Here is a 21,101-nt window from a genome sequence, read left to right as displayed (position 1 = left end):
AGACAGAGTACATGTGTGTGAATGAGAGGGACCCAAGTGGAATAGTGAGGTTAGAGGGAGAAGAGATCAAGGAGGTGGAGGATTTTAAGTACTTAGGGTCAACAGTCCAGAGCAATGAAGAGTGTGGAAAAGAGGTGAAGAAGCGTGTCCAGGCAGGATGGAACGGGTGGAGGAAAGTGTCAGGTGTGATGTGTGATAGAAGAGTTTCAGCTAAAATGAAAGGAAAGGTGTACAAAACTGTGGTGAGACCAGCGATGTTGTTTGGTCTAGAGACAGTGTCCCTGAGGAAAAGACAGGAGACAGAGCTGGAGGTAGCAGAGATGAAGATGCTGAGGTTCTCTCTGGGAGTGACCAGGATGGATAGGATCAGGAATGAGTACATCAGAGGGACAGCACATGTTAGAGGGTGGAGATAAAGTCAGAGAGGCCAGACTGAGATGGTTTGGACATGTCCAGAGGAGAGATAGTGAATATATTGGTAGAAGGATGCTGAGTTCTGAACTGCCAGGCAGGAGGCCTAGAGGAAGACCAAAGAGGAGGTTTATGGATGTAGTGAAAGAGGACATGAAGGTAGTTGGTGTGAGAGAAGAGGATGCAGAAGGCCAATATTTTGTATTTATTGAAAGGTGGACATCGACATGCAGATAAACTCAGACAGAAACATATGTTTGGGGGGCAACACGTCTTTGCTGTCTCCTTTTCAACTGACAAACATTATCCATCGCTCTCTGATGTGAAATGACGCAGGGAGGAAAATCCCACGTAAAAAAAAAGGTTCCTACCTTAAAGGCTGACATAAATCTTAATTATGGGAAGGCACTGCACACATCACAGTCAGTGGAGTCAAAGGGATCTAAGCCATGCAAGGACAAGGGGTTTTTTTTAAATCTGGAAAAACATATAAATTATGTTGTTATAGAAGACAACTGATTTTTTCCTTGTGATTATAACTGAGTGCTAGAACGTTTTTTATTTTCAGCTATGTCACATACTTTTTAGGCTGTGGGTCATCAGTTAAATCACTCTGAATGTGTCATGTGAATTGAATAATACAGTAATAGACATTATAGTAAGTTTAATATAATTTAAATAAATACATGTAAAGAGCAGACATTTATTTATTGGTCCAATTTTTTTTAAAAATGGAGAGTCTGGAGACGAGGGAGGGGGGCAGTAGCCAAGTTCTACCCAGAGTCAGAAACCCTCAAAATGCTGCTGAATGTGATCCAGTACCGTGTACTAAATTTAAATGTAATTTATTTTAATTTTCTTAAATTTCAATTTCAAAGTTTGGGATAAATAAAGTTTATCTTATCTTATCTTATCTTATCTTATCTTATCTTATCTTATCTTATCTTATCTTATCTTATCTTATCTTATCTTATCTTATCTTATCTTACTATGAACACCAGTCATAGGATCACTGTCCTTTAAAGGGTGTGACCTCTGGATTGTTACCTTCAGTACCACTAACCAGTCATCAGTGTCTTATTGTGATTATTCGTGGTGACAAAGGAAGGATTCCATCAGTGGACACCTGAGGAGCAGATATGGAGCGCCCTCTAGTGGTGTCTGACAGTCGCCACAAGACAGTATGGTTAAGGTCAGACATGTCTTGAGTACTTTAGACCTTTTCACATCCACTAGATAGTATAAAATAGAAGCTGGCACCTTCATCCAACAGTTTTTTTAAATGTAATGGAATAGTCCATTTCCCAATGAGAGACATGTACTTAAAAATAAAAAAGAAATATTAGTTTCCAAGATGAATTATATGTTTTCATTCTTAACTATCCTCGAGTGGTTTTTCCTTCATGTTCCTACATTTAAGTGTTTTTTTTTTTTTTGGGGGGGGGGGGTGGGTGGCTTGACTGGATGATTTGACACAAGGAAGCTGTTTTTATATTCATTGCTGAAAGCGTATATCTCCTCCACGCTCATTGAAAAAGACAAGTTGAGGCCTGGTCCAAACCCACAACCTTTGTTGTGAGGCAACGGGGCTAAACCTCTGCACCACCATGCCGCTCCATCGCTATAAGGTTGGAACTCAATCCTGATGTGTGATGAGGAAACCTGAGGCCTCCAGCGGACTGAGAATGGACATCATGGTGAAACAGAGGACATCTAAATGAAAGATACTTTTGGTGTGCTTTAACAGATGTGTGGGGGAGATGTTCCTGTTATAGTCATCAGTGTCTTATATATGAAAATGACACTTCATACTTCTGTAATTATTTGTATCTGTCTGATTAAGGCTCTACCTCAGGGAAATAGAGAATTGAAACCAATTGGACATTTATTAAATTTAAAATGTGTATCTGTCTGACAGCTGAACCCCAGTGTGGTACTTACCAGCAAACTGAGGCTCCGAGTGTCTTAAAGCTAATGATCAAATGATCCTCCTGCACTTCCTGACCTCAGGTTTGTTCTCTGGATGCCGGCCTCTCCTCCACAGGAGCCAGGAGACTCCTGTTGGACTCCTCTCACTGATATTCAATCCTCGTCTTGGCAGCACAGGAGGCTCCTTCTTCTCCATCCACTCCATGTTTGGACGCCAAGAAAAACATGTATCTACCTGGCAGCCTTCCATTTCTGTCGGCCCCAGCAACCCCCCCCAGAGGTGAGACCATGTGTTCGCCGTGAGCTTCGTTTGGTTCGCCTACCAGGGTTGGCGTTTTTATCCTGCTGGAATCTGGTTCTTATTTGGAAACAGATTGCTGGCTTGTGTTTGCTGGGGAGGGGGGCAGTAGTTTGGCTTGAAATGCGATCAAATGAGGTGTGGAGGGGTGAACGTCGATGTACTTCCTACCCTTCAGTCTTTCCTGCCTCTTCTTGTTTCGGTTTATGCAAGGAAATCAAATTAATAGATAAAAGAGGTAATAAATAATAAGTTATTAGATGGAAATATTAATTGTGAGAACTAGTTAAATGTTTGGCTGCTGTGGTAACTAGTTTCATGTTTAAACAAATCAAAGTATGAAATTAAAAACTTTTATATCTGCCTTTATTCCCCGCCCCAAGAGCCAGACTCTTTATCCGAAGATTGGTCGTTGAGCCCCAATCCACACTTAAAACACAGCCACTGACAAGTATTCATACACACACACAAACCACAATACGACTCATACAATTATACAGCTAATCCTCAACATACAAACACAAATGTTTGTAAGTCGAAATATTCGTAAGTCGGTATTTATTAAATTTCAAGCTATAATGGCCATTTGAGGTCATTTAGATGTCATTACTACTCTAAATACTTAAGTTAGATTCCCTAAGACTGACCATAAACAATAACAGGACATAAAAACAACATAATAAAATAAAATATAGGGACAGTAAATCGTTCAAGATTATACGTCATCATTATTTTACATCATTTTACTCCACTGAATGTCTGTCCACCACAAATATCGGACTATTACAATCACTAAAAGACCATTAAAAGCACATAATACCGCATTACTGTACAATAAAAAAGAATAAAAAATATAATTTTATTAAAATACTTATGTGTAGTTCCATAATGATTTGTTTTGAATTCAGATTAGATTAGGGTTAGGTTTTGCCCTTTTATAATTTAATCCTCGAAGAAAAGATGATCCATGATAAACAGTAAAGCATGCAAGGTACGAGAGATGCTAACAGAGACAACAACAAACTAACACAAGAGGGGGAGACGAGTGTGGCAGCTGCGTGAACGCAGAGGTGCTGCCCCCACAGGGGTTGTTACAGAAACCAGAACTGCAGGACTATAGTCGAATAAGGCAACGGAAGTTTGTTTGTATCTCCGAATGTTCATAAGTCAAACGTTCGTAAGTTGAGGACTATCTTGTAATGTCTATAATGATTACCATGTTTTTGACATGATGCATACAGTCACTGCTATGATTGTTTTTGCTCTTGTCACTGTCCATTTTCATTTTGCGCCTCCATCCTGGAGCAGCTGGACTGCCTAAGGATCTGGACTGGGACACAGGATCGTCTCGCTTTCCCCACTGCATCGCAGCGAATGTCACTTTCATTTTTCACCAAAAGCAGGTGAAATAAATCACTTGTGTTTCTCAAGGGACAAATTGAAAAGCAAGGAAAAATAAAAATATGAAGAACTCCAGAGCAGTCAGGGGTGGCTGATAAAGAGCATTGAAGCTCATCATTGAATAGACTTTTGCTATTTAACATGTTTTGGTATTTTTTTGTCACATATTTTGCGTCTTTGTCTTGAAGACAAGACAATTGTAATTGTCTGGTCATCATAAAGATGGGTGGATATTTTAGCTCTGTTCAATTAAATGAAAAGAAATAACACACAAAAAATTATGAAAGCCGGATCTCCCCAAATTTAAGTGAAAATACTGTGAACATTGTGTTCAGTACACACAAAATATTAAATGTTAAAAAAAACTACGTGCAGAATGTTGCATCATGTTGCATCACATGTTGTACATGGTACTTTTAAAGTATTAGAACAGGTGGAGCAGGAATGAAGATATAAAAATACATACAGAACTACTGGAAAATGAAGAACGCCGCCTGTCCTGTGACCAATTCATCTATAGATGGCGCTGTTCACCAACCAGATCTTCATCAACCACCGAGGAGAAAGAACGGGAACAGTAAAGAACACTCTTCTCACACTCTTCACTGCATCTCATTGTTCATTCAGAAACAAGATGAGAAGGTAAAGCAGCACCGATGAACACCTCAATTCGAGACGGATCCCTTTGAGCCTTCAGATCCCAGGAGTCATAGTTTATTCATCATCATGGATGAAGGTCGGTGCCAGCACCAGACCTCTGGTCCCCTGTGTCCAAGTGATTGATGGTATGTTTAACTGTGAACTATTGATCTGTTGTTACACATAGATGCGGTGGTTTCCCATCTCCTGTCGACTGTATCCCCACCCCCCCACCCCCAGAGGGCCACTGATCCTCTAACAACAAGCCATTCTGCTGGGCGAACTGTTAATCAGCTGCAGCGTGGGCCGTGTTCACACCAGAGGAGGGAAACGGGAAAAAGGATCTTTATTCTAGTGAAAGATGGAAACAATCCAGGATTGTAAACTTAACGACTGATTTACTACATTTCTACTTCACTAAGTGGAATGTCGCAAAAGGTCCGCACTGGTTCATGGACTGCGTGCAAATATTTTTTAAATCTGCAAGAACTTATTTATTTTTAGTCCAATGATGACTAAATATAGTGTGAAATGTCAAGATTATCGCCTGCACTTGGAGATCATCGAGGAAAAAAACGTTTAAGAGGACAAAGTTGATGTTATATAACCTCAGAGAGAAATTATCATCTAAAAATGACATGGAATTACTCAAATAGCTTCATTTCATGCAAACATGCAGTTTGCTAACATGTTAGCATTAGCTTTTTAAGGTGGCGTTATGTCAGAGATGTGCTCCCCTCACACGGCCAAACATTTAATTATTTTAAAAATGACCCTTTATAAGAACCATTGGCTAATAGATGTGTCTGAACGGCAGTGGAAAAAGAGATGAATATTCAATGTTTTCACCAGGTTTATTGTTTTATAACCAAAAACAATGATATAATTTCTACAGCCAATGGGATTAAATGTTTAGTGTTGAGCTGATGTGCGATGATTTTGCAACAGAAAATAAATAAATAAATAAATTCTGGAATCAATATTTTCCTGACTGCATTGATCACATCGGAATGGGCCAACATCAGATCTCTATGGAGACGCCATCATCGGTCCGACGTGTGAGCGTACGAACCCCACGTGATTTATTTTAACCAGACTGTTACGGTTCATGGCAGCTTGTCCTCTGTTCAAACCTTAATCTAAAGGCTTTGAGGTCCACACCGCCGATAAGGAACCATCATCTCTCTGTCGTGGATGAGAGGAATGGCCTTCTTTGAGGTTATAATGAGGTTAGCAAAGGATTATGGGATGCTCTTTGTCTAGTATTGTTTTCCTTCCTCTCCTCTCACCTTTGATGGACCCATTTTTAATCCTCCTCTCCTTTCTGTCCGTCTGGTGAAGGAAGGATAATCACACAGAATCAACCAGGGGTTCAAGTAGACGTCATCCACACTATCTCCTCTAGCAGAAACAGCCATGATGGAACACAGGATGACTTGCTTTGGACACGCTGGGTGGAAATAAGTTTGTTTGTTGGATCTGAAATTCTGGAAACGCTGAAATTTGTGAAATGGATGGAAATAACAGGTGGAAATCAGACAGGAAGTGATTCATATTTTGGACGTGATAGAAAGAAAAGTGAAGAAATAAACAAAGAAACAAGATGATGGATGGAAATGAGTTTGTACAGTAAGTCTGAGAACAACACAGCCACCATCATCAGAATCAGCAGCAGCATCACTAAAAAAACACAGATTTTCTAGAGATTTCCAGATTTTCTACACGCATCCACTGCTTCTTCACCAAGTTGGTAGAGATACAGAAATCTGTGCTTCTGCACAAACAACAGACAGTAAAAACAATGTAATCCGCTTCTACTTGAGATTTTAAAGACATCAGAAAACGCTTCACTTTGAGGCTTCTGTGTGTCGTGATAAAGGCCGAATCTAACGAGACATTAAATGAGCAGAGAGGTTTTGAGACAGAAATCCATCCATCACTCTCACTAGCCGTTAAGAGCCAATAGGATTTAAATTAAAATAACCACAATGCTGCCTATAGGATGATTTCTGACACAATGTTCTGTTTGCTTTTTACTCCTAACTGCTAGCAGCGTTAATTATCATCTCACTTTGTGTCACCAGAGCTGCAAACAGCTGGTAGAACGACAGGTGTGTGGCTGATTTAACACGCATTAAACCTGCAGCTCCATGAAGTGAACCCACATCCTGATTCACAACTCACCTGTGTATCCGTCACACACCTGGTCTCATTCAGGAAAGCAGGTCCTGTGTTACATACATACATGTATGATGCATGAAACGTTAAATTAACCCTTCAGCAGTGACTTTTCAAGCAATATTTGAATGAAAAGTCAATTAAAAAAATATTATATATATATATATATATATATATATATATATATGTGTGTGTGTGTGTGTGTATATATATATATATATATATATATTATACTGTATATATATATTGACACTCCTCCATGTTAAGCATCATATTAAACATGTTAAGCATGGCTAATGACTGGAAATAAGAAGGGGGGATTGTGTTCACTATGACCCTGTCCAGCTGTGCACAAGTACTGTTTGCATAAATTAACACTCGTGAAAAAATTTCTATAAGCACAGGGACATGACCCCCCCCCCCCCCCACACACACACACATTCTTCAATAAGATTAAGTCAGAACATCTATAAACCTAGAGCTAGTAAACATCTGTGGATGATGGATCACTCTGTGCAGAAGGAAAATCATTCCTTTATAGAAACAAACTGGGAGAAAAGGAGGATGAAGAGTTTACCGCCCTCTGGAACACAGAACACGCGTGTTCACAGTCATACATGTCCCGGCAGGAAGGAGTCAGAGCTGACGCAGCGGTTCACGCAGCACAGAGCCGGCTGGCGTCTGAGGACCCAGTCTCCCCCTTTGGGGGGTAATGATGGGGTGAAAGCACACAGCCAAGGGATCCCTGAGTCAGAGCTGGTGTTTGGGCTAGCAGTCTAACTTTGGGCCCAGAATGCATCTGTCTCCTGGACAGAGAAGAGACTGGGTCGGGGGGGGGGGGTGCTACATGACAACAAGCCAGATTAGCCCTGCAACATCCTTCTCTGTCATTGAGGAAGAAGTCTTCAAAATTCTGCGTCAGACGGTACAGAGTTTAGGTCAGAGTTTATTTATTTTATTTTATTTAATTAATTTAATTTCATTAATTTAAGTTATGTGTTTATTTATTTAACTAAGAGGACAAATAGTCCGCTCTTCTATGCTGTGGAATTCACAGCAAACCTGAAAAAAAGTTCTTAATTTTATATTCTTAATTTTATATTCTGTTACATAATTTATTTTATTAAAATGTTAAAGAATAATTTAGTGAATGTGTATGACACCCATCCTCCTAAAGATTCCAGGGTACTCCCTGAACAAGTCGCCTGTTCATCGTGTCAGAACATAGAAGATGAACAACCAGTCACACACACTTTACACTTACATTAAAACAGTTAAACTAAACTAATCTTCTCCTGCACTGATGATTCCGAGATGAAACACAAACACCAACCATTTCTCATTTCTTAAACATAATATAGTTTCATTGTAGCAGATGATAAATTAAATGTGTTCACTGAACAGCAGCAACTGTGGACATTTATGTATGAGTTTTAATGTGGACTGAAACAGACTGAAGGACCGATCACTTAAGTCGTCTGACGTGTCATTTTTTCTACTGCTACATCTTTTTTAGCAGTTTTTACTATTTATTTATTTATTTATTTATTTATTTTAGACACAGATTTGAACTTTTAAGGCATAGTAGCAGTTTTTATTTTTAATCTTTCTTTCTTTCTTTATCTATTTATTTAGTTGCGTATTTATTTATTTATTTATGTATTTATTTATTTATTTTAAACACACATTTGAACTTTTAAGGCATGGTCACACCACTTTATTTAACAATCTTTTTAAGCTCTCATCCTACTTGTCCGGGTTATTTCTGAAGCCGCTCCACCTGTAGAGATGAGTTTCTCTATGATCAGAGTCAAACTGACTCTTGTCAGTATTTACACATTAGAGTTTTCTGACATTAGCTGGCATTAACCCCCATCAGGCTGCTGAAGCAGCAAACATGTACTTTCGGAGGAAGCATCTTGTTTATTCCCTCTTTCAAAATGTCCACGATCGAGTTTTCGCATGATAATTTAAATTTGAATACTTAAAAATGCAAAACTCTTCAAAGCTGAGCTGTTGATCTAAATATCAGTTCCAACAATTTGCCGCAACTGTCAACCGCTGCAAACTCCCACTATGGGCCCACCTGAAAGCTTTTCATTCATCTCCAGCCTGCAGTGCTAGTTTTCTACTTGACCTGCTGGACAAATATCTTCATTCTAGCGATGAGTAATTGCTTGGTGCGCTCCTGTGACGCAACAGGCAATTTCAATTAAGCACTCAACAATGAAGCGCGAGAATGAATGCAGACATCTATGTCTGCTCACCATATCTGCCTACTTACCAGCAGCTGATGTGCAGAATATAAATCAGTGGTCCTGAATTATTAAGGAGTGAAAGAGAGGAGAGATACGACACAATCAGTCACGAGCCCAAAACGTGAATTTTTAACCAGTTGGCTATTCAAGGAAACCTATTATTATAACAATAGTTTTGACAAGTGTGACCCTGGAATCTTTAGGTTTGGTCATTTCTAATAGAATAAATAAAATAAATAACATAGTGCTTATAAATGCAATGGATTTATAAGTATTTTGTAGTTGGAAATTCACAGCCTTCTCCTCCAAATGCAAATTCACAGGAAATTCACTGATAAACTGCAGCCAATTTGATCCGTAATTATTGTGCAATAGGTAAAAAAAATGACACGCATAGATTCTTCAAAGGGGATTAAAATCACTGTCCACATCAGGCCCTTTCAAAATCATTTCCCTAGAGACATAAATTTTGACCAAATGGGTTTTAAGAGACATCAATAAACATAAAATGTGTGAGTGCGTGCGTGCGTGCGTGCGTGTGTGCGTGCGTGCGTGCGTGTGTGTGTGTGTGTGTGTGTGAGCCCTACTAGCTTATCTGTTTGCTTCCTGCAGTGGAGCTCATATTTCACCTGTGAGATCTGTCATCTCCACCTTTGTCTTCTCTGTCTGGCAGCTGCATCTGTATGTCAACCTAGCACTGATAGACCAGCCTGCTTTTGGCTTTTTATTAAAACACACACATACACAAACACACACACACACACACACACACACACACACACACACACACACACACACACACACACACACACAAACACACACACACACACACACACACACAAACAGTCCCATCCTCCTCTCTGATTCAGGCTTTATGACTGTAATGAAGGATGAGATGAAGAGAGGGTGAAAGTGGGACAAGAGGAATGGAGAGAGAACGAAACAAGAAAGGAGCAAACAGCTAAAAATACCCTGAGAAACAAAAAGTGGGGCAACAGTCTGACCCGTTCTCACCGACACCAGTCAACCCCGATAAACAAGCAATCACTGGTTTACAACTAATCCCCATCTACCGCGCTGGTCGAAACTCATCCATCCATCCTCTTGTAGAACAGAAGACCATAAGCGTTTCGCCTACTGTTGCTTCTTCAGGTTTGTGGGTCACAGGGGTTGCTGGAGCCAAGCTGGAGAACCCGGACAGAACAGTCTTCACTCCGCTGGTGATATAAAGTTGATTTTCAGTGTAGCCGTGCCTGTTCTATCAGGATCCACCATCAAGTCAAGTCCTCCCCATAGGAACCCTGTACAACAGTCCGGTCAGTGGGTTCAAAGCCCCTGGGGGTCTCCTCTACTTTATGGGACCACTTCCTGAAGGGTCTAGCGTTCGGGAGTGGCTGCTGATCACTGTGGCCATTTGGGTCAAAGCTATGTTCATTGTGGTGGCCATGCTGTTGATGCCAATTTATTCTGGCAAAAAGACATCAGGACAAGGTCATGGTCACTCCCAATGTCTGCCTTTGAAAAGCAGTTTGTCCTACCTTCAAGTACAACTTCAAGCACAACTCGGATACATGCCACATACAGAAGTACTCCAATGACACCGCGATAGTGGCATGTATCCTGGAGGGTGATGAGGGGGGGTACAGGGCATTGGTGGCTGACTTCGTGGAGTGGTGCCAACAGAACCAGCTCCAGCTCAACGTCCCTAAGACCAAGGAGATGGTGCTGGATTTCCGGCGGGCACCTCCCTCTCCACAGCCAGTGATCATGGAGGGCAGTGAGGTGGGGGTGGTAGGAAACTATAAGTACCTGGGACTGCAGCTAGACAGCAGACTGGACTGGTCACTCAACTCGGACTGTGTGTACAAGAAGGGGCAGAGCAGGATGTACTTCCTGAGGAGGCTGGCCTCCTTCAACGTCTGTCCTAAGCTCCTTTTCATGTTCTATCAGTCCGTAGTCTCCAGTGTGCTGTCATACGCCATTGTGTGTTGGGGTGGGGGGGCCAGGAAAAGAGATATTGACCGTCTGAACAGACTCATCCGTAGAGCGGGCTCAGTGGTCGGGCTGAGCCTGGACTCTGTGGATACACTTCTGGAGAGCAGGACCATGTCTAAAGTTAAGGCCATCATGAACAACACCAGCCCCCCCCCCCCCCCCCACACACACACACCACCTTCTCCCAGCAGAGAAGCACCTTCAGCGACAGACTGCTGTCACACAGCACCTCCACAGAGAGGCTGAGGTCCTCCTTCGTGCCATCAGGGGGTACAATGACTCTCTCAGGAGGAGCGGGGGGGAGGTGGTGAGGTCAGCACGCGATTAAATGGATTTAATTTAATTTTATACTGTTTAAATTTTAGTTATAGTTTAGTATATAAGTCCATGTGTCTGTTAGTGTAGTGTATGTCCTGTGGTGTCAGTGTTTCTTTTTTTTCTTTCTGGTGTTTACCAAGTATTTATTCATTTATTCATTATGACATGCCTGAGCAGTGGATATGTGCAATTTCCTTCGGGATTATTAAAACATCTTCTTTTCCTTTCAGCTTTTCCCTTCAGGGGTCACCACAGCGAATCAGTTGCCTCCATCTAACCCTGTCTTCTGCATCTTCTTCTCTCACACCTGTGTTAGTAACATACTTGAGTGAAAGCACTTCTTGACCATGATGTAGTCGATCTGATCATGGTATTCTCCACCAGGCTGTGCCAGGTCTATCGCCTGGTAGCCTTGTGGGGACCAAGTGTGTTTGCCGGCAAAGGATTGTTGTAAATGGCAAACTACAAAAGCCTTAGGCCTCTGTTGTTGGTCTGGGTGTTGCCCTATGGACGACGTGCGTCTTTTCAGTTGGTGTGGACATCCTTTTCAAGGGTGGGTGGTTAGGGTTAGGGTTGAGGTTGTGGTCAGGGGTTAGGTTAGACTTAGGGGTCAGGGTAAAGGTAGCATCTGCAGTGGTGGTCTTCAGATCAGATCCTTCCTCGAACGCAATTACGTTTGGTAACCTGAGTGAAACCAGGAAGCCAACAGCCAATAAAAATACAACAAACGGTTGACGGAGAATCTGTTTATTAAACGACAGGATGTGAACAGAGGGAACGACGAAACAGAGACTTGGAACGAGGGAACAGAGTCCCAGAAGGAGGGAACAGAGACCCGTTTCCACATGGAGACAGGCGGTCCAGAGTGAGCATCGCGTTAATAGATTCACATTCAGACAGACACACTGATTGGTCCACAGGTCACATAACTTGAATACATTTGGTGAAGTCTCTGCATTGATTATTGGGCAGTTGATCAGATTGATAAATGCAGCGCAGAGCATGAAGCTCTGCCTCCTGTGAGCAAATAAAGGAAGGGGGTAAAGTCACCTGATCTCTCAGAATGATTACACCAGGAGGGGCAGTTTCTCTTTCTTTAGTGCACCGCCCCCCTTCACCGGGTCACCATGACCCGACTTCAGCATCCCATCGGTCTTCCTGGGAAAACACTTTTTCTTCAGCATCAGACCGACATCTACACAGAATGCCACCGTCGCCAAAAAGCCAAAGGCCTAGAGAAGGAGAAGACCGTCAACGACATCAAACAACGACAACCGACAGCCTGAAGAAGAAAGAAGGGAAGGAAAGAGAGTGTGGACGAGGAGGGAAGAGGAAGAGACATGAAAGAGAAAAAATGAAAAGGAAAGACTGAAATGAAAGGGACGTGGATAGAGAACAAAACTAAAAAGACGAAGGAGTGAGAAGACAAGGATAGAACATCTCTCACCACAATGCTCTTCTCAAGTTTCGAGTTCTTGTTGTCTAAGGCGAAGACAATGGAGCTGATGAGGAACAGTAGGGCGATGGAGGCGGTGTAGCACAGGTCCTGAGGAAGAAGAAGACAAACACAGTGGCTACTTTAGCTTAGCACAAAGACTGGAAGCTGAGGGAAACAGCTAGCTTCATGTTGTATTGTCATACTGCCGTTGGCCTGCAGTCTGCCCCGCCCCCACCAGACATGGAGGCAAGGGGGATGGAGAGGGACTCCAACTCACAACCTTCTGTCCAATGGACTACCCAGAATACGCTTGCCTGTTGTTCGGGCGGCGTTCCCTCATGAGTTTGAGTTTGATGCTTGTCGCCGTAGCAACACATGCTTATGTGTGTGTGTGTGTGTGTGTGTGTGTGTGTGTGTGTGTGTGTGTGTGTAACGGTGTGTAGTGTTGCAGGGGGTCCTCACCAGATGGGGAGAGTGGCCGAAGCCCATCCGGGTGTGGAGGGTGCTGACGAGGAAGATGAGGAGCACTGGTGTCATTTGAACGGCAGCGTAGGTGACGAGTACCATGACGAAGAAGCTGCCACAGCAGGGGTCGCTCTGGACACACAACTCCAGGATGAAGGCCACCAGGGACAGCAGCTGGACAGAAACGGCAGCCAATTGGTCACTTTTGATCATGTGACTTTACACACAACATATGGTTACATGACTTTACTCAGAACAATTTAATAATCAGGTTAAAAAAAGGGCGTCATCAATAAGAATCGATCAATGAGTGAATAAAATTTTTCCTGAATCTGGTTCCGTCAGAGTAAACAGTCCTGAGTTTGGATGTCAAAGTGGACTGGCTCTCAGGGCAGACTGGGTCTCAGAGTGGACTGGGTCTCAGGGCAGACAGGGTCTCAGAGTGGACTGGGTCTCAGGGCAGACAGGGTCTCAGAGTGGACTGGGTCTCAGAGTGGACTGGGTCTGGTCCTTCATCTTCAGTCCAGCAAAACTACCATTAGCAAGCTGTCATTAGTAATAAAGTTCAATGATACACAACAACACTGTAGCTAACTTTAGCATGTCCCCATAAGGAAACATCTGGCCACACACTGTAGCTAATGTTAGCAAGTCCCCCATTAGGAAACTGCCCCTGGTGTTTGAGGTGTCTGAAAATGAAGTTCTGATTCCACCTGAAGGAGTCTGAGAAATAACTGGGCTCTTTGAACTCACCGATTCACACTTTCAACACGAACTGGAATGAGTCCAAAGTGTATGGAGGGACGGCTGTTCTCGTCAGTTCTCTTGGAAAATGGGCCGTCCGTTTTATTAGAACCCAGTGGATCTTGGTGCACAGCTTGTGCGAAGAGCGCTCAGGCGCGAGAGGATATTTAGAGATCGCTGTTGTCCGTTCGAATTGCCTGAACAATGACTGTAGAAAGGTAGAGGTTTTGGGGAGAGGGGTTACATTACATCTGTCAGCTGCTGGAGCCTTACATCAGTAATGGAACGCACCCCAACCCCGCGCTGACAGCCCCACACAGTGTGCATTGCACTGAGGTTCTTTGCCACAGTTAATATATTTCTTAGTGATGTTGGTAATTATTATGATGTCCTTAAATCCCTCGTTGGATGGGTTACAAGCAATCCACAGATAAAATGCCATTAATCAATGATTTGTTTCAGTAAATCATGGATTGATTGATTGATTCATAGGTACTTTTATGTATTCTGTTGGCGATGCTGAAAACCTCTAGAGAACACAGTACGTAGAGCTGTTCATAAAGTCACGGGGCTACGATCACATGTCATAACCAAAAATGTGGTTCACACACATTTATGAACACACAGATGTTATTGTAGTCAGATACACAAGTGCAGTCATAGTGGGGAAGTAATATTATAATGGCACTAACTTCCTCATTGACGCAGTCAATGATGTTTTCCCAGAGATCCTTGCTCTGTTTGGCAGCTGCAACTGTGTTGCTTTTTGCCTGGATTATTGATTTGTATTGATCGTATTTATTAATTATTATTGTTTGCTCTTCCGTTGTGAAATATGCGGCTCGGACTGGTTTGTTGCATGTTTGCGATTGGTCGCATGCAGCAACCTCCGCCCTTTTTATGTGAGCACATCTAGAGTGGACATGCCTGATTGAATTAGTGAGTTGGTAGCCGGCTTTATGGTACCGAAAATCCAGAGGGTGGATGTCTGGGTTAGTGAAGCCAAAGGAAGCCCGGCTAGGTTTATCAAGCTTTATGCTACAGGCCTCAGGTCTACGCGGTGAAACAGTCCAGGTTCACGCAGTGAAGCAGTCCAGGTCCACACAGTGAAACGGTTGCTAACTTTCTGAAATCATCATTTTACAATCAGACCCTGACCGGTCTGGATTTATAATGTCTGGAGGGTCTACAGAGGAATTATATGATGGGACAGAACCCACATGACCCAACTGTCCCAGCGTGAACTCCACCGAGCCCAGGAAGTCAGTCTCCTTCAGACCGTTGTGACCGCCACTGTTGATATTGTACAGCTTGAAGCACCGATGCAGCACCTCTTCAAAATAAATCTCCAACGTGAAGACCTTGGAGTAAGTGGGGGTTGACACGAATCACCCCCAACCGGTCGACCTGCAGGACAGAGGAGAAAGTTTCAGGTTCACGTTAACAGAACCTCTACCAATAATGTCTAAATACTGCAGCTGCTACTTCTTACCAACAAAACAACATAACAATTCAGGAACAGACATTCACTCACCTGGACACGATTCTTAATGTGAAGAGAAGGAGATGAAAAATAAGGAATGCTGTACATGAGGACAGAGGAAACGCTCTCCATCACTCTGTGTGAACGCCGTTATATTCAGTGTTTGTTCCACCGCTGTGATGGCAGCCCGAACCGGCTGACAGCAGAAGACAGGGTCAGCCATCATGGAACGGAGAGGTGAATTGTTTTTTTGCTTTTCAATTCTGCCCTGCACACATTAGATGCCACCCTGACACCGCTACGACTAATGCCACGCTTCTTTTGCTCAGAAGGAGGGTATTTAGAGACCATTATATTACATCTGACTAAATCACAGTGGTGACATCTCTGCGGTGAAACCTCACCATGATCCACGTACATAATTCCTGGTGCACATATGAGGAATAGGATGGGGATTACAAGTCGAACAAGGCAGTGAGAGACTGCAGCACCCCGCGACACCCCTGAATTCAAAATTTTACCCTGACCTACTTTCATAATGGTCGGAGGAATTAATTCTATATTGTGCTAAAAAGTATTTGGCATTTCCAAAGGTTAAGGTCATTATATCTCATCAGGTGTCAGAGATGTGTACCTAAAAAGATATGGAAGTAAAAATTTGACCTTGCCCTAGTTTTTCAAGGTCAAGGTTTTGTTCTAATTTTCATCCCCTTCCCCTTAAAATGGTTATGATGTGGATTTATTTTATGAGGAGTAACATGTAGTTAAGACAAGTGAAAAAATGTATTTTTGCATCAGCGTGGGGAAAATAATTGGAGCGGTTTAGTTTAGTCCCAAGAGAAGGGAGGTCAGAATTGATTGGTGGGCCACGACCGCAGCTCATGCTGGTGAGCCGGGTTTCCATCCCTCGTGAAAACATGTGTCGAACATCAGTATGAGAGGAGCTGGGATGAAAACGTGCTCATCTAATGCAAACTCCAGAACCCACACGTTCAACTGGGAGGCTGGACGTCCTCACGCATGTGCATCTAGTAGCTCCACTCCATTATTCATCATTATTTTTATTATTATTCATTACAGTAAAATACAGATCAAGTGCAAGTGCAGTTTTCGCTTTAACCTCCTGATGCGATTCTGAAAATGACATCTTTTGAAGATGAAATATGATTCATAGGGGTTGGCTGGGTTTTTTGTTCCTGCTTTTCAAGGTCAGAGACAGTTTGATGCCAGAGCCTGTGGTTGGTTGCTATGGGCCACGAGGCAGAAATTGACTGATGGTGGCATTTGCTCTTTGTGTGGCAGCTCAAAACGGAAAAAAAGAAAAGAAATGGAACGACAGGAGCCAAAACAGCACGCCAGCCACAGACGGGCACGTGAGCTGCAGGCAGAGATGAAGGCTCCCTACAACAAATTGGGCCGGGTTTGTACAGCTTAATTGTAGCTGCTTGCTGTGCTTAGAATAATATAACCTCATTCAAGTGTGCTTGTCTCAACTTTGGGAAAGGACCACCGTCTGCAGAGAATTTATTCCGCTGCTCTCCTCAAGGGGGGCTGGTGAAACGGTATTGTAATACCAGAGGCAGAGATTTCACCCTATACCCACAACCTTTAGGAATGGCCTATATTTAGCTGCTCATGCATCATAAGACATGTGGAAATAAGGGCTTTTTGTTCCCCCCCCCGTCTATTCAATGGGAGTCTTAGCATCTGCATCCTTTGTTGCTAAGTGCAGCAGTTTGTGACAATCCTTGTTGAAAGCGTACTTGAAATTCATTCATCTTGATGCCGCTAAGCCTCAGGAAGAAGTGGGAACCCAATTTCAGGAAAACTGTAAAAGAGGGTAGAATTAACATTCAGTTCTCAGCCAGAGCCACTCCTCCATAATGCATAGCATGAATTTATTCCACTGCTTAGGAACTGAGAAATACATAAATGAACAGAAATAGATCATCTGGCCCTGACATATTTTCTCATCCCACCGTTACATTTGGTGGCCGACATGCAGCTGTGATCAAGGTTGTTTCTCCAGGGGGCAACTGGTGGTGAGACAGACGCAAGAAGTTCACAGGTGGAATTCCCCCAAAAGCATGAGTGTCTGACTTATAGGTCAGGTGACTGCCTGCACTTTCATAAACAGCAACACGCTCCTGATGATTTTTTTTTTTAATTTTTAAAGTTTTTAATTAATTTTTAAAATTTTAAATTATTTTTTATTTTTTATTTTACATTTTAAAAAATGTTCTTTATTAAAAAAAAATATCCGAGGAACGCCTTTATCACGTTCGCAAATAGCAAGATGCTCCTGATAATTTTTTACATTTTTTTTAAATTAATTTTTTTAATTTTTAAATAATTTTTTACATTTCTTTTTTTACATTTTTAAAAACATTTTTGTTAAAAAAATTATATGAATAACGCCTTAATCACGCTCTGAATAAGCAAGATGCTCCTGATATATTTTTTTATTTTAAATTTTTTAAATTTTTAATAAATTTTTTTGATTTTTAAATAATTTTTCCATTATTTTTTTTCCATTTAAAATTTTTTTTTATTAAAAAAAATATCTGAAGAACGCCTTTATCACGCAAACAGCAAGACACTCCTGATATAACTAACTATATATATATATATATATATATATATATATATATATATATATATATATATATATATATATATATATATATAAATTTTTAAATGTTTTTGAATGAAAAAAAAAATCCGAAGAACGCCTTTATCACGCTCGCAAACAGCAAGAATAAATGCTGAAAATGTAAAATGCGGTGCACAAGGGGCCCAGAGGATGTGACATGTTTTCTGCAGAAAACTTAGCTTGTTGTGACAGTCCAGCCATCTGGACCACGGGCGCTGCTAAAGGGCAAATGAAAGACATTTGCCAGTTCCATAGTCCCTCCTGAACCAAATCCAACTCTGTGCTGATTCTTGACCTGATATTCTGACCCAGTTAAAAAAAAAATCATAATGGAAATAAATTTGACCTTCTCTACACATAAATGCTGCCCTGCAGGTGCTGGATGCACCTTTGGGGGGCAGTAAGTCAGTCCCCAGGGAACCCAGTATGAAACTGGTATCTGGAGAAGTCTCAGTTCATGCAACCCTGCAGCCTATAGGCCTTTGTGTGTGCACGTTTGTGTGTCTATATACAGTATGTGTAATACATATACTAGACCATAAAAACAATTTCCACACAGGGGAATAAAGTGTAATCAATCGTGATAAATTGTGAAATCGTTAAATCTCAACACAGACTCTGAAGCGTACCTGGAAGGAGGAGGTGCCGATGCCTCATCTAAGAGTTGGTTTCATCATTACTGATTGGACTAAATCTGTTCATGCAGGTCACATGTGTCAAACTCAAGGCCCGGGGGCCAAATGTGGCCCTCCACATCATTTTAAGTGGCCCGCGAGAGCATAAAAGGTTAGTGTCTAAAAATAAATTGGTCAAAAGTGTGGTTTGACCAAAACTACATTTCCCACAATGCAGTAATTCAGCCCATTTTAATGCTGACAAAAACATTGTGAACAAAGTTAATGTCCTAACTTGTGTTTGATGTTATTTTTCTTTATTCGCTTGAATAGTTTGATCCTTGCTTGATGGAGATCTGTGGGTTTAATAACCTGACAAATACAACAGAGCGACAATCAAACATTTTTCTGTGCAACTGTAATGTTTGTAAATTGAATAAGTAATAAATTCTAAGTTATTTAACATTAAGAAATAGTTACATTTATTTTACATTACATTGACTTACATTTAGGTATATTTAGTTGAGGACCAGATGTGACAATCTTCATGTCATTGACCTCTTGATTAGTGAATTACTCAGGTTTTATCGCTGGAAATAACCTCACATTTAATCAAAGACCTTGTTTTGGTCTTGTTTACATCTAAATAGCAAAGTTTGTAGGAAAAAAAAGCAAAGAAATGTAGGCCCAACCTTTCTAAATATTAGGTTTTCATTAAATTAGCTTTTTGTTGTTATGGCTACAGTGGAGACGTCCTGAGGGTGAGGACACTCCATTCTTTCTGTATCTGGGCTCCATCTAGCTGTATGTCACAACGGTTTATTCTCTATCTATCATCACATGAAAGAGAGCTGGGCTTTAATGCTTCCTGGGGTTATTTTATTTTGTTAGATTTTCCTTGATTCTTTATTCTGGTTTGGATACCACTGACCACGGGTTGTTTCTGAGTGGCTGTCAGTGAGCCGAGCTCATTGGTCCCCAAAGCCGAGTCTTTGCTTCTGCAATTGAGCATGAGAAGGTAATTTAGAACATGTTCTGTTGTTGTTATATTTTTGTTTTTTGAACCAGTTGTGGGAACATGTCATTTCAGATAATTCTATTTGACTCACATCAAGGAATATCAAGATTTCAGCGCAGACATATTGCTGGTAAACAAGAGCAGATTAAATACCAGTGATCTTTTGTGCTGTGAGGATTTGCTGAGTGGTTCAAAAAACCACCGAATCACAAGAGCAGTGAATCCCAGTTCTGTTAAATAAGAACACACTTTAGGTGGGTTTTTTTTGGAAATAAAATGTATTTAAAAAATCGTCTGAAAGGTTAAAAAAGGCAGATAAAAGAAAATAGTCATTAAACAGGCATTGCTGCAGTCTACCACTGGTTACAAGAAATACTAGTAGTGCTAATACTGGTACATGAGACTATGACCAGTTAACACATACAACAAACATCTTTATTGTCTTTCCAGTGACGTGCGTTGGTGAGGCACTGAATTTATCATAATTAGATTTACAAAAATACGAACCTACAGTTTAGTTTATTCACTATTTAATTATCAACTTGTCATTTTTTAAAGTCTCAGCAGAATTATTTACACATACAAACTAACACACAATTAGCACATTTGATTTAAAAAAAACCCCGCAATATTATTTCCTACGTTTGTTTATATGTTACATTTACTTATAATTGAAGTCCATGCGCCGCTCCTTCTGAACAAAAGCAGCGAAAAAAAAAAGGCTAGGCGAGGGGAAAACAAATGAATGGCTGTATTTTACTGTCCCGTCTTCTACGGTCGAGGAAGAGGAATCCTCGGCGGAATCCCTGGGATCACCAGCGCCCCCTACCGTGAGGCTGGAGAACTGCGTGCCTCACTTTGTGTCTTTTCCCAGCGGAAAATTCAGCGATTTTGAGTAAAAATAACCTAAAATTGGTGACGTTAAACGGAAACTAACTTTATAATACGCATCACTGGATAAATACAACCATTCAATTTATTTTCTTCCATTTTTCATTTCTTTCTGTCAGGACGGCAGGTGAGGCCGAGTTTTATGTCTTTCAGGTCACCACAACACTGACAAACAAGTGTCAGGCCAGTGTGTGTGTGTGTGTGTGTGTGTGTGTGTGTGTGTGTGTGTGTGTGTGTGTGTGCGTGTGTGTGTGTGTGTGTGTGTGTATGAACGGTTGCAGATATTTGTGTGAGGAGACGCGCCACTTCCTGCCCTGGCGGGAGCGAACTGACGCGGCCGCTGCGCGCCGCGCCGCGCGGCCAATGGG

The sequence above is a fragment of the Antennarius striatus genome, chromosome 3, assembly GCF_040054535.1.
Source record: "Antennarius striatus isolate MH-2024 chromosome 3, ASM4005453v1, whole genome shotgun sequence".
Lineage (NCBI taxonomy): Eukaryota > Metazoa > Chordata > Actinopteri > Lophiiformes > Antennariidae > Antennarius > Antennarius striatus.
This window is presented reverse-complemented; position numbering follows the sequence as displayed.